This window comes from Neoarius graeffei, chromosome 26, assembly GCF_027579695.1.
Source record: "Neoarius graeffei isolate fNeoGra1 chromosome 26, fNeoGra1.pri, whole genome shotgun sequence".
In the NCBI taxonomy this organism is placed as follows: Eukaryota; Metazoa; Chordata; class Actinopteri; order Siluriformes; family Ariidae; genus Neoarius; species Neoarius graeffei.
This window is the reverse complement of record NC_083594.1, coordinates 16,224,198-16,240,068: the sequence shown is the minus strand read 5'-3', so window position 1 is coordinate 16,240,068 and position 15,871 is coordinate 16,224,198. Positions and strand designations below refer to the sequence as shown.

Here is a 15,871-nt window from a genome sequence, read left to right as displayed (position 1 = left end):
AATATTATTTTTGACTGGTAAATTTCTTTTTCTGCCTAATACCCTACTGGGAAGTTATTTAATTTGAGGGGATTAAAGCAAATAATGTGCATGAAATCGCTCGCTTCACGCAGTCAAGCAGACAGAGGAAGTCCGTGTGCGCATGCGCGGGTTTACCTTCTTTTTCTTCTTCTTCTTCTTTTGGGTTTTATGGCAGCTGGCATCCACAGTCTTGCATTACTGCCATCTACAGGTTTACCTTTGACTGTGCACTGACGGTTCCACCATTCTGTCGCTAAACGAATAGCTGATCACACCGAAGTGCTCTCTGACGACCGATATTTATTAGTTTGGTCCTGCGTTTCCTTTCCTTCACATACAACATAACGTCTTTTCTTCTCGCTTTCCGTTACTATAGTTGGTCTTTCACGTTTCATTCTCATCCTCCATTTTCCTCTCCTGTTTCAAATTTGTATCCCATAATGCCTTGCGCAAACGGGAAAAGCCCACCACGTGATGCATGATGTAGTATCTTGAATTGGGTCATGGTGAAGTAGGAAAAAATAGTGGAGAATTTCGGGCCATGTGGCCCTAAATTCATTAGATGTTCTATTTAAAAAATAATAATAATAAAATTTGAATCTGTGCTTTGAATTCAGTAGCTTTTGGTCCACTAAACAAAAATAATTGGGTGTCGGGGAAAATTCTTTCCATGACCTACACTTGAAAAATCTGAAAGGTGGTCTAGCTTTAACATAATGTATAATTCTCCATTCGTCCTAATAAATCAATTAGCCTCATGTACCTGATATTTGAATTCTCATATCATCAAGGGGATTTACTGATATTATCTTTACAATGGGGCGGCACGGTGGTGTAGTGGTTAGCGCTGTCGCCTCACAGAAAGGAGGTCCGGGTTCGAGCTCCGTGGCCAGAGAGGGCCTTTCTGTGTGGAGTTTGCATGTTCTCCCCGTGTCCGTGTGGGTTTCCTCCACAGTCCAAAGACATTATCTTTACATTGGGGCGGCACAGTGGTGTAGTGGTTAGTGCTGTCGCCTCACAGAAAGGAGGTCCGGGTTCGAGCTCCGTGGCCAGCGAGGGCCTTTCTGTGCGGAGTTTGCATGTTCTCCCCGTGTCCGTGTGGGTTTCCTCCACAGTCCAAAGACATGCAGGTTAGGTTAACTGGTGACTCTAAATTGACCGTAGGTGTGAATGTGAGTGTGAATGGTTGTCTGTGTCTATGTGTCAGCCCTGTGATGACCTGGCGACTTGTCCAGGGTGTACCCCGCCTTTCGCCCGTAGTCAGCTGGGATAGGCTCCAGCTTGCCTGCGACCCTGTAGAACAGGATAAAGCGGCTACAGATAATGAGATGAGATGAGATGAGATCTTTACACTGAAAGTAATGCTTGGCTGGTCAGTTCCGAGAATGTGTGTTGTAAAATATCTGACATCTGCGAACCGCATCAGCGTCTTTTGATTACGTTGCTGTAAATCTGGGTCTGTCTGTCTATCTATCTCTAAAATAAACAGATGGGTGAGTCATCGTCCTGGAGAATTTCATGAAACAAGAAAGCTCACATTTGTATTGTACTGAGTAAATGAGGAATTTGCACGACGGCCATGAAGATGCTAGCTGCTTAAAGCAACGGACAAAAATCAATAGGTGCTCTGAGGGTTAACGTGCAGACAGATGAGGCAGGAAAGGATGTCTGGCCAGCTGGGACGGAGGTAATCGGGAGCTTCTGGCTATCTCCCAAATCACTGTCCTCAGGGGACACAGGAAGAAAGCCTGCTCAATCAGTGAAACATGGAACAACATAGAAGCACACCAAGGATGCTAGCAGCTAAACTGCTGAGTCAGCTGCACTGTGCGGTTCTGAGGTGGCTTGCTATGATGAACATTAGCATCCGACGACCCTGTGCGCAAATTCTTCTAAAGACTGGATGGGAGTCCAGAACTCACTAATTACTCACTAGGGTCTCTGAGATGTATTTTTCTCCTGTAGCTGAGCTGTATTGTCAGCGTGCTATTCCCATCCAGTTGATGTATAATTGTTAATAATGAGGACAGGCATCAAGCCAGAGCACTAGACTGACAGACTTCACATCAGCATACTTCATTAGCTTTTAATTTTTGACAAAATGAACAGCGAAGTCAAAATGGCAAGTGGCTAATCAGTGGACATGACGCCATTCTTCTGAGAGGACGAGGGGAGACATTTACTAATGAGGCCAGGCTGACCAGCATGTTAGGCTCCTCCATCAAGTACACACACACACACACATACACACAAACAGCAGTAAATCACAATTAAGTTGACATGGTTTCACAAGTCTAGAAGAGAAATGACATCCATCATTACTTTAAGACATGAAATGTCTTTTAATTAATATAATAAAGGAAAGCCACTGAATTCGAAGGTGTGGCCAAACTTTTGATTTTGACTTTTCATGTTCATATGTCATTCATTCGTTCATTCATTTATAATACTATATAATAATCGTTGAATACGCTGCTTTTTCCAAGTCAGAGACTTTTAGTGTACACAGTCACTTCTTTGCGAAAACTGCACTCTATTTTGTTTGTTTCTCTCCTTTTCATCATTCAGGAGTGACCTCCTTTTTGGTCCATACTGTACACACATTTTTCAGCAAATGAAACTCGCACTGACACTGTACTCATAATGTTGCACCCCAATGGCTCAAAACCCCTGGACCTGCCTTGCATTTATATATATATATATATATATATATATATATATATATATATATATATATATATATTAGGGCTGTAACAACATGCGTATCGAAATCGCGATATGCAGAGCCACGATCCGTATCGCGATACAAGAAGGCAGAATCGCGGTACACCCTTTCAAACTTCTCCTCAGCCCAAAAACAGAGGTGCTTCCAAACTTCAATTTATGAATACTTTACTTTTTATTTAAATTACATTTTAAACTTACTTAAATTACTTTTATTTTTTATATCTATTAGTAAGTCGTTTTTTCGCCGACCTACGACAATCTTCTGCGAGTCACGCAACGTCCACACTCGCCACTGGCAGAGCATTCATTTCTTTTAAGCGGTCGCCATTCTGGTTGCGACGCGGGGAGCGAATCTGTAAACAAGCAGCTCATTGGCTGGCGAGGTGTGCCACAAGCCAATCACAATCACTTGACCGGAAAGGCATGCAGTGTTGCCAGATTGGGCAGGTTTAGGTGCTTTTTGGCTGGTTTTGAACATATTTTGGGGTGGAAAACGTTAGCAATATCTGGCAATACTGAAGGCATGTCTGCTTGGGCGGAAGCCTTCTGCGGTAGTTACATTTTGACACGCGAGCAATGTTTCACCATAAAAATTCCGTAATTTCCATCTGTTTTCCACGATCACAGAAAATCATTGGCCCTATGAGAGTGAGACAGTGAGAGAGCCACCCCACCCCCCAAAAAAAAAATCTTAACGGATTTACACGATTTGGAAAAATGACTTTTTCAGAACCGAAAAAAACAGAGCTTCCGGCTCAACAGTATTATTTTGAGAAATAAAACAGTCTTTGGATATACATTTGTTCATTTTTGCATACATATTACTCATTCTCTGCAGTGGTCTGAATTATTTGTTATTAAATAGTTAATGTAAGTAAGTAAATGTTAATAAGTCAAATTTACTCCTTTAAAAACACATTTTAAAAAATCGTGGGTGTATCGAATCGTGGGTCAAAAATCGCGATACGAATCGAATCGTGAGTTGGGTGTATCGTTACAGCCCTTATATATATATATATTTGTTTTACTCTAACAGAATACTGATCCAATATTGCAGGTGGTCACAAGAGACAATCAGTCAGTGACCACTGACTTGGATGATATGCACACAAGTGTTTTACTGGGAAATACGCCACTTGTATTTTTCATACGAACTACATCCAACCGTGACATTTAAATAATATTGGCTGGCTTTTTTTTCATATTATATCAGATATATTCCATTCAGCTAGCATGATACTGAACGAGTCGAAGACAAGTTCAATATCATGCTAGCTGAATGGAGTATATTTGATATACCATGAAAAAAAGCCTTTATTATTATTATTATTATTATTATTATAATACAACCCCGATTCCAAAAAAGTTGGGACAAAGTACAAATTGTAAATAAAAACGGAATGCAATGATGTGGAAGTTTCAAAATTCCATATTTTATTCAGAATAGAACATAGATGACATATCAAATGTTTAAACTGAGAAAATGTATCATTTAAAGAGAAAAATTAGGTGATTTTAAATTTCACGACAACAACACATCTCAAAAAAGTTGGGACAAGGCCATGTTTACCACTGTGAGACATCCCCTTTTCTCTTTACAACAGTCTGTAAACGTCTGGGGACTGAGGAGACAAGTTGCTCAAGTTTAGGGATAGGAATGTTAACCCATTCTTGTCTAATGTAGGATTCTAGTTGCTCAACTGGCTTTGGTCTTTTTGTCGTATCTTCCGTTTTATGATGCGCCAAATGTTTTCTATGGGTGAAAGATCTGGACTGCAGGCTGGCCAGTTCAGTACCCGGACCCTTCTTCTACGCAGCCATGATGCTGTAACTGATGCAGTATGTGGTTTGGCATTGTCATGTTGGAAAATGTAAGGTCTTCCCTGAAAGAGACGTCGTCTGGATAGGAGCATATGTCGCTCTAGAACCTGGATATACCTTTCAGCATTGATGGTGTCTTTCCAGATGTGTAAGCTGCCCATGCCACACGCACTAATGCAACCCCATACCATCAGAGATGCAGGCTTCTGAACTGAGCGCTGATAACAACTTGGGTCATCCTTCTCCTGTTTAGTCCGAATGACACGGCGTCCCTGATTTCCATAAAGAACTTCAAATTTTGATTCGTCTGACCACAGAACAGTTTTCCACTTTGCCACAGTCCATTTTAAATGAGCCTTGGCCCAGAGAAGACGTCTGCGCTTCTGGATCATGTTTAGATACGGCTTCTTCTTTGAACTATAGAGTTTTAGCTGGCAACGGCGGATGGCACGGTGAATTGTGTTCACAGATAATGTTCTCTGGAAATATTCCTGAGCCCATTTTGTGAGTTCCAATACAGAAGCATGCCTGTATGTGATGCAGTGCCGTCTAAGGGCCCAAAGATCACGGGCACCCAGTATGGTTTTCCGGCCTTGACCCTTACGCACAGAGATTCTTCCAGATTCTCTGAATCTTTTGATGATATTATGCACTGTAGATGATGATATGTTCAAACTCTTTGCAATTTTACACTGTCGAACTCCTTTCTGATATTGCTCCACTATTTGTCGGCGCAGAATTAGGGGGATTGGTGATCCTCTTCCCATCTTTACTTCTAAGAGCCGCTGCCACTCCAAGATGCTCTTTTTATACCCAGTCATGTTAATGACCTATTGCCAATTGACCTAATGAGTTGCAATTTGGTCCTCCAGCTGTTCCTTTTTTGTACCTTTAACTTTTCCAGCCTCTTATTGCCCCTGTCCCAACTTTTTTGAGATGTGTTGCTGTCATGAAATTTCAAATGAGCCAATATTTGGCATGAAATTTCAAAATGTCTCACTTTCGACATTTGATATGTTGTCTATGTTCTATTGTGAATACAATATCAGTTTTTGAGATTTGTAAATTATTGCATTCCGTTTTTATTTACAATTTGTACTTTGTCCCAACTTTTTTGGAATCGGGGTTGTACATACACACTCTCTTTTCCAATTTTTCGATGTCTGTTGGTATGTTTTTCTTTTGTAAACAGAGGGGAACCGTCAGAGCCTTCTAGACCTTCAGAGAAGGCCCAAACATATCAGCATTCTCGAAGGCCAATGCTAGCTTAACCACGAGTCGGTGCAGTCACCTTCCAGCCGGTGTAGTGTTCATCAGTAGTGTTCGTAAATGCTAAAAAAGCGGTCAAACCAGTGCTATCGAGCGCGAGTAGCACAGGCTAAGGACTGAGAAACTAAGATTTCTGTCTCCAGACTCTTTTTCCACACACACTCGCCACAGTATTTTTCTCTCAGACTTGAGCAGGCTTGTAGTACTTGAGTCCAGAACTCAGACTCTAGTCTGACTCGTGCCCCAATTTTAAGGACTCGTGACTCGACTTGGACTTGAGCACTGATGACTTGGACTCGGACTCGTGCATTAACTGCATTCGGACTCGTAAATTGGAGACGAGGACTCTGATTTTTTCTTTATTTTTTGTCACATGCCACAATAATTTGGCATAAGATATTTATATCTACATTAATTATTGTACTAATTTCGTGCAAGAGTGTCACACCTGCATGCCTTGGCATGTGCATCAGATAGACTCTCGGGCACGCTCCGGACAGCGTGTGCACCAAGCGGACTCTCGTGCACGCCGTAAATGACTCGCACCTGCACAGGATTAATCATGTCACCTATATAATCAGCGCACCTATATAAAAACTGTGAAAACACACTTACTTCGTGATGTATTGAGTTGTGTTTCTGACACATTACTGAGCCTTATTTCCTTGTTTGGTTTCCTGATCCCTGATTTCCTGTTTCTCGTCTTTGATTCTGCCGAGTCTCCGATAGCCTGTTTGTGCCTCGCTCGACCTATTGCCTGTTTCACCGTTTTATGATTTTGCCTGCCGTTCTGGATTGTTTACCGTCTTCAGTTGTATTAATAAACACATCTTCTGCACTTGCATCCATCTCTGACAGAATACTTCGCACTTCCTGAAAAACAGAATGCACATTCACCTGTTCATATGTCGTGTTCAGAAACGAATGTTAATGGCACTAAAACAGTCACCATCAAATGACACGGTTGGAGTCTTGTTCTCAGATTTTACTCGGCTCAATAGTGGACTCAACTCGGACTCAACTCGGATCAACAGTGGACTCAACTCGGACTTGACTTGAAATTTTTTTAATGACTTGGACTTGACTCGGACTTGAATACTGGGGACTCGAGACTGGACTCAGACTCGAGGTTTAGTGACTCGACTACAACACTGGACTTGCGTATTAATTTCTCTGTGCAATTTACTGAGTTACTTTTAAAATCAACATCGACAACTACACACAACAGAGCGACCTGGCAGCCTGCCGCTAATCCCTTGCAAAATCCTTTGCCCTGTTGCTTTTTTAGTGTGTCTGGCTAAGTTTTGGCTGAGCTGAAGTCCCAGCTCTAATAGTAACGGTTCACCACTGACATACACACTCTCTTTTCCAGTTTTTCGATGTCCGTTGGTATGTTTTTCTCTTGTAAATATGCGTGAAGAATATCTAATGAAGTTTTGGTAGCCTCTCGGGTGTTCAACGCATCTTCCTCTTTCCTGGCAAACAAAGAAATGCTTCTGTGCATGCACAGCAGAAAACTTTCTCACTAAATATTCACATCAGCTCTGACGTGAGACATGTTGTCTTGACAACCATGCAATATCGTAAACCATATTCAACACTCATTCTCCATTAGGTAGAGTGATGTAATACATGTAGGATAATCAATATGCTTACAATATTGCATGCTGTCAAACCAAATGAATGAAACCTGCTAGAAGGGAATAGAATACATGTTTTTATTCCATGGAAATAGTGTCCTGTATGTATAATAAATCTCTATAAGTCACTCGTGAGGAAATTGAATTGTTTTTATAAGTTTGGGTAATTTTTGTTTGTGAATGTTTCTATACAATAAAAAGAAAATCACACGTTGGCTTGAAGATTTGAAGTTTATCTTCTCATGTTGAAAAACTCACATTTTTTTATACGAGATACATCACAGATCTGGGTGACATATTTAACAGTTATTCCACGAAATCAAGTCTTACATGAGCTGATAGCACCGAGTTGGCTATAAGCCATGTACGATGAGACTGAGTGGAATAACTGTTTTATTCTATCCACATTCACTGGATTTTGAGAAACAGAGCATTTTTTATTGTATTTTTTGCAAATTCAACAAATTTTAATGCTTAAAGATGAAGAATGTAAACAAACCGGCACAATGACAGTAGCAATTTGTGAAAAATGCTATAATAATAATAATAATAATAATAATAATAATAATAATTCTTGAAAGATAAAAAAGATACGTTCTCACCATCAAATACTTTCATTCCATATTTTGTTGCTTTTTTGGGGTTTTGTTTACGAGTAGAGTTTTTATTTTGTCCTCGGTTGGCTCAGCAACACGCTCCGCCATTTTGTTTTTCTCTACTCACGGTATATGAGCTGATAGCCTAGTAGTAAAGTAGCCAATCAGAGCGGGCGATTGCTTATATCCAGTGAATGCGGATGGAATGATTCACAATTATTCCACGAAATTGAGTCGTACATGAGCTGATAGCTGACGAGGTGCATAGCGCGGCGCTAACTATAAGCCGTGTACGACGAGATTGAGTGGAATAACTGTTTTATTCTATCCACATTCACTGGATTTTGAGAAACAGGGCATTTTTATTACCTCCGCCAAGGAGGTTATGTTTTTGGTCGCGTTTGTTTGTTTGTTTGTTGGTTTGTCTGTTAGCAACATTATGGAAAAAGTTATGAACAGATTGCTCTGAAACTTTTTCCAGAGCTGTGACTGGGCACAAGTAACAATCCATTAAATTAGGGATGTCCCGATCCGATCACGTGATCGGAAATCGGGCCCGATCACGTGGTTTCAGACTCGATCGGAATCGGGCATTACCTCCCGATCAGGGATCGGATATATATCTATATAATATATTCTCATTTTTAACACATCAATAGCCATGCGTTGGCACAGAGTGAGACCAGACCTCTTGTCTCAACACAGCAACATCAACACGTGCGGCATGACGTCACTTTGTAGCAGAGACGCTATTGGTTATTGGCTGCCCGTTGCCGGCAAAGTTGAACACGGAAGCAGTTCGAAGCGGAAAGCAAAGCATGTCTGCGGTGTGGCAGTATTTCAAAGTTGATGACAACACTGCCATAGCAAACTGTGAAATATGTAAAGTTGGAATTTCAAGGGGTGGACAGGAAAGGGCCGCATTTAATACAACAAACCTGATACGGCGCCTGAAAAACAAACACCCGACACAATACAGCGAGTTTTTAGTGCTGTTGCAAACGTGTTGGATGACAAAAACAGGCTCAAACCTGAAAGGGTAGAAATGCTTGTTTTCATCAAGAAAAACATTCATTTCCTTAATTGAAATTACTGTATACCACTGTGAGATGCGTTCTTAAAAGCAAATTACTGGCACTGTGGCAGGTTTTTTTTTTAATTTGTTTACATTCCTGCCAGGTATTTTAAGGTTATGTTTTTAATTTATTTATTGTTCAAACTACCTCACGTAAGTGCTCTGTTTGCTAACGGAGTTGTTGGATGTTAAAATAAGGTGTTAAATAAAAAAAAAAAAGAGGAACATCCTGGATCCGTTTCTTTCCTCGTCTTTATTATTTTTTATGGATTATAAGAAGTATCGGATCGGGACTCGGTATCGGCAGATACTCAAAATCAAATGATCGGTATCGGATCGGAGGGCAAAAAAACCTGATCGGGACATCCCTACATTAAATTTTGGCGGTGATCCGGATCACCTTCTGGATCCCGGATTTTTTTAAAGGATTCTTGGCGGAGGTCTGCGCTCTCCGAGTGTTTTTCTAGTTTTTTGCAAATTCAGTGAATAAAAACTTTATACAAAGCGTCCGACAAAATCATTTCCGCTTAGGCGGACTTCTTAAAAACCTATCGATGGCTGCATGAATTGACTTTAGTGTTGTTATTTTTGTAGAAAGTGCCATCTTGCTGTCGTGCCGAGGTATAGAATAGCTTCAGACATGTCTTTAATTCTTTCTTGGATATTTCAGTTCTGTAATTTTCAAATTTGAGCTTTTGAACCAGTCTAAAAAAATTCAACAAATTTTAATGCTGAAAGATGAAGGTGTAAACAAACCGGCGAAATGACAGGAGCAATTTGTGAAAAATGCAACAATAATAATTTTTGAAAAATTATTTTTAAAAAAGATACGTAATTACCATTAAATACTTTCATTCCACATTTTGTTGCTTTTTTGTATTTTTGGGGGGTTTGTTTTTGAGTAGAGTTTTTATTTTGTCCTCGGTTGGCTCAGCAACACGCTCCGCCATTTTGTTTTTCTCTACTCACGGTATATGAGCTGATAGCCTAGTAGTAGAGTAGCCAATCAGAGCGGGCGATTGCTCATATCCAGTGAATGTAGATAGAATAATTCCTGATATTTCACTCCGATGACGTCATTTCCAGAGTTTTCCTGTTGACTGGACGTTGTCAAAATGGTGAACTGGTTCAAAATTAAAATTCTTTTGATTAACTTGTGCATTTTTTTTTTGTGGATGCCTCATCTCATCTCATTATCTGTAGCCGCTTTATCCTGTCCTACAGGGTCGCAGGCAAGCTGGAGCCTATCCCAGCTGACTACGGGCGAAAGGCGGGGTACACCCTGGACAAGTCGCCAGGTCATCACAGGGCTTTTTGTGGATGTGTCCATATAATATCAAGATCATTACACTGTGGCATGAAGACGTGAAGTTTATCTTCTTGTCTTGAAAATATTTTCACCACTCAAAGATCAACTTCATAGCTACGTGCAACCATGTAAGATCATCTTTATATATAAGGATACTACAAAAATATCTCAAATTACAAATTTTAATAAGACTGCAACACTTGCTATATGTATAGATTCACATGTAGCATTTTTACCTTGTGGGGCGAGGTATTGTAATCAGCGCGGTTTGCTTGTTTGTTTGTCTTTCTGTTAACAATCTAGCGTCTAGACGGTTGCACCGATTGACTTCAAATTTTCAGGGTAGGTGGGCAATGGTCTGTAGATTACCTGATTAAATTTTAGGGGTAATCGGGTCAAGGTCAAGGTCACTGGAAAGGTCAATCTTTCGGTCAAAATAACATTTTCCATTATAACTCAAAAACGGTTGCGGATAGACAAATGTTTCCTATTATGAGCATATAGGAACTCCCATATAGCCTTTCATTTGGCACCATGAGCTTTGACCTTGAGTGACCTTGAAAGGTCAAACTCAAGGTCACGGATTTTCAGACGGCTGTAACTTGAAAACGGTTGATGGTAGACAGATGTTTACCGTTATCAACTTATAGGAAGTGCCATATTGGCTTTCATTTGGCACCATGACCTTTGACCTTGAATGACTTTGAAATGTCAAACTCAAGGTCATGGATTTTCAAAGGATTATAACCTGACAGCTGATGATTGAGAAATATTACCAACATCTCATCTCATCTCATTATCTCTAGCCGCTTTATCCTTCTACAGGGTCGCAGGCAAGCTGGAGCCTATCCCAGCTGACTACGGGTGAAAGGCGGGGTACACCCTGGACAAGTCGCCAGGTCATCACAGGGCTGACACATAGACACAGACAACCATTCACACTCACATTCACACCTACGGTCAATTTAGAGTCACCAGTTAACCTAACCTGCATGTCTTTGGACTGTGGGGGAAACCGGAGCACCCGGAGGAAACCCACGCGGACACGGGGAGAACATGCAAACTCCGCACAGAAAGGCCCTCGCCGGCCCCGGGGCTCGAACCCAGGACCTTCTTGCTGTGAGGCGACAGCGCTAACCACTACACCACCGTGCCGCCATATTACCAACATATAGGTATAAAATAAGTGCTACCAGGCGAGGTTTGTTTTGCCTGGCAACACTTGTACTATGTTGAAATGATAATATATTTGAACAAGCGCTATTATAATACATCATAAAATTAATTCCAGCAGCTAAATTTTAAATAGCTTTGTCATATACTTTATGATGTCTGTGGTACAGACTGGATCAAGCTTCTGAGTCAGATGTCTCCGAAACCCACATTAGCTGACGACCACGTCATGATATGCACTTCACATAATAATTGTAAAAATAGCTATTTAATGTTAAAATAGCCACAGAAATGGGAACCAAAGCCATCGCTTTCCCGAGACAATACACATACATTTACAGATTCATTTAAAGCAGCCAGTGATTCAGTAAAGCACAGTATGAGGTCATTAGTGCACAGGCAGGAGGTAACCGGAGTCATTTGGCCAGGCTTGCCTCCTCACTCATGTGCTTTTTTTTTTTTTTAAGTTCTCCATCAGTCTGCTGCTCCTTATTCGATTAAGCTAATGGACATCTGGATGGCAATCAGGGCTGTCCAGAGTTTCCGCCTTAGCACAGATGCACCAACACAAAAGGCTCTTTGAGATGAGGCTCTTTAATTGATGGACGGCAAAAGACAAATTGTTAGTATTTTGCAGTCCGAGATATAATTTCCTCATAATCAAATCTCTAATATATTTGGGCTATTTGCCAGCTGATGATAGCTTTGATGTATTTGCATTACAAACATGTTTTGTCTTTCTCATATAGCAATCTACCATCTCGCTTCGAATCAAATAGCATGCACCAATTTTAGCTGTTCACAAGCGAATGAAACAATTAAACTAATGGATATCTGCACCGCCGTTCTTGCTGAAACCCCAAAAACTCCAGCTCCATCCACAACCCAGCCTGATGACGAGGCTTTCTTTAAATATCCCGAAGGCTAATAACATTACAGCAGGCATTATACAGCATTTGCAGCATGACCTGTGGCAGGCATCACAAGACAAAGACAGACTGCCAAAGGGAATCCATAGAGAGCCATGGCCATGTGGCCTGCTTATGACCCACACCCACACCCGTGTTCACACTGAGTAATCATGTGATAAAAAGCCTCACCCCTTTTTTAATCACAAAGCACTTTGAGGGCATCAGAGGTCTTCAGGCTCAGCCTTCTGCTTCTCAATAGGCTGTTCAACCTTGCAGATGAATTTTTAGATTCTGAGCCCTTCATTTCAAGAATTTCATATTTAACCCGAGTGCAGTAGATGTCCTGCTTGTCAAATAAAACTCCAACTCTTCAGGTTTGACATTCTTACATTAAGTTACATCTACCTCCCTAAACATTCCATCTTGCAACCTTAAGGTGAGAATCACACGAGTTTTGTTTTGTTCCTATGTGATGCAAAGCACTAACATTCCATACAACAACAGCAACAACAAAAATTGCTGTAAACAGTCTTCTTGTCATTTCAGATGTCCCGCCTTTATCAGAATCTTACTGCTTTGATTGGTCAAAATGCCTGAAGCGTTCCTAGGATACATGAAACTGACATTAATGAGCATTGCATTATGCTCACAAAGTTGAATCACGTTCAACTTGAACCAATGCTCTGCTCCTACGTCACTAGTATAACGCGAGCATGTCAACTGTTCCACTGCAGAACCATTGTAAACCATAGAAAATCTGCCACTTCTGCCAGTACTACCACTGGTCAGTGTGATCTCTGTCTCATGTTCCATCCAGGCTTGTAGTACTCGAGTCCGACTCGTGCCCTAATTTTAAGGACTTGTGACTTGACTTAGACTTGAGCACTGATGACTTGGACTCGTGCATTAACTGCACTCGGACTCGTAAATTGGAGACGAGGGCTCGAATTTTTTCTTTGTTTTTTCGTAATATGCCATCATAATTTGGCATAAGATATTTATATCTACGTTCATTTTTAGATTAATTTTGTGCAAGAGAATGCACAGTCACCTGTTCATACGTCATGTTCAGGAACAAACTAACGTTAATGGTGCTAAAACGCCTGGAGAGAAGCCCCTAGGATTGTCCGCTTTGCTTATCCAGACTTCTCGTGCAGTGGGAAAAATGCACTGCTATGTGTTCCATATGTAGAAGAACTATCGAGGAGACAACGGGGACAACCTCGAACTTCAATCATCATTTGGCAAGACTCCACCCAGAGAAGGAAGTGACGTGCTATGTTCATTGCTCTGTTGATAGCAGGGCTTGCTGAGCGATGAACTAGCTAGTGTTAACCCTCTCTCATGTTATTTGCTCTGCTGATAGTGGGCGTGGCTTGCTGAGTGATGAACAAGCTTTTTATCTGTAGCCTGTTAACTAAAATGGGGCAGTCAAGCAGTCACGTTAGTCCAACACAGTAGCGGAGACGGTTTCACATAAAGGCAGCAACAGCCACCGTCAAATGGTGCGGTTGGAGTCTTGTTCTCGGACTCGACTCGGAATTTTCTTTAATGACTCGAACTTGAACACTGGGGACTCGAGACTGGACTCAGACTCGAGGTTTAGTGACTTGACTACAACACTGGTTCCATCTAGCAATCCTAAGTCCTAAAGGGTCCATCTAGCAATCTTAAGGGTCCATGTAGCAATCTTAAGGTCTTAGGGTTCCATCTACCACACTGAAGGTTCCATTTAGCAATCTTAAAAATCATACAGATACATTCTCACGGATCCATCTAACAGTCTCGATGTTCCATCTAGCAGTCTTATGGTCTGGGTTCCACCAAGGATCCTTCGGTTCCACTTAGCAGTCTTAAGGTTTCACCTAGCCGTTTTAAGGTCTTAAAGTTCACTCTAGCATCCTCTACTTAGCATCCTTCAGATTCCAGCTAGCATTATGTATGGTTCTATCTAGCATGGGGGGTGAAGCCATGGCCTGATGATTTGAGAAGCAGCTTTGTGACCAAAAAGTTGCTGGTCCAATTCCCTGGTCCAGCAGGAATGGCTGAAGTGCCCTTGAGCAATGCACCTAAACCCCTAACTGCTCCCCAGGCTGCTCTGGGTATGTTGTACGTCGATCTGGATAAGAGCATCTGCTAAATGCCATTAATTAATGTAATGTAGCAGTCTTAAGGTCTTATGGTTTAATCTAGCATCCTTAAGGTTCCACTGAGTATTCCAAATCTTCCATCCAACATCCTTAAGTATTCTTTGGTTTGTTCCTCTGGGGCAACTTTTCCAAGATTACATCACAAGACATCCTCCATTGTATGGTTCTACATCCTTAAGGTTCCATTGAGTATTCCAAATCTTCCATCCAACATGGAAGATTTGGAATTTTTTTTCATCTCATTATCTCCAGCCGCTTTATCCTTCTACAGGGTCGCAGGCAAGCTGGAGCCTATCCCAGCTGACTACGGGCGAAAGGCGGGGTACACCCTGGACAAGTCGCCAGGTCATCACAGGGCTGACACATAGACACAGACAACCATTCACACTCTCATTCACACCTACGGTCAATTTAGAGTCACCAGTTAACCTAACCTGCATGTCTTTGGACTGTGGGGGAAACCGGAGCACCCGGAGGAAACCCACGCGGACACGGGGAGAACATGCAAACTCCGCACAGAAAGGCCCTCGCCGGCCACGGGGCTCGAACCCGGACCTTCTTGCTGTGAGGCGACAGCGCTAACCACTACACCACCGTGCCGCCGGAATTTTTTTTATTTTTATTTTTTTTAATTTCCCTGAGGAAACCCACCCAAAGGGATCAATAAAGTTCTATCTAATCTAATCTAATCTCTACATATTGGAGAACGCCGTGAGGACACTAAGAACTCTTAACTGTCAATAAGGAATCTTGGGGAATCCATTTTCTTCGCCATGAAACCTTTAATGGAAACTTTTCTCTTCTATATTTTGTGAATTTGTAAAATACCTGGTCTATCTCCTAGCCTCTGTTGTAGGGTTTTACACAGAAACATCACAATGGGTAAAACTGAAGAAGGGTGCTAAAAGGATGTCGGAGTGTTTATGCTTGTTTTCCTTCCTGCCATGTACTGATGTTCTTTCCAAACTTGACTCTTATTAGCGTGATGGTAAAAGTATAAGCATATAAGTGTAGCGCCAACTACCTGGCTGAAAATTCTACCATGCCCTTTGACCCTCGTCTTGATGGTCACGTCTACTGTCTGTCAGTCTCTGCCACTTCCCTTAGCTGATGATGAAGCTTGCAACCTGAGAAGCAGCGAGAAGTGTTCTTGATCGATAGCCTTCGACCAGCAAGCTG

General features: G+C 41.5%; 1 protein-coding gene across 7 annotated transcripts in view; it reads right to left on the bottom strand.

Moving 5' to 3' along the window:
• pcbp4 (poly(rC) binding protein 4) overlaps positions 1–15,871 on the bottom strand; it is a 259,012-nt gene that overhangs the window by 179,431 nt on the left and 63,710 nt on the right. The window contains exon 2 of one of the 7 annotated variants that reach the window (XM_060910937.1): positions 6,454–6,711. The exons of the other annotated variants lie outside the window; for them this stretch is intronic. The gene's annotated coding sequence lies outside the window, so the exon portion shown is untranslated. The remainder of the gene's footprint in view (positions 1–6,453; positions 6,712–15,871) is intronic. 7 annotated transcript variants of the gene reach the window in all.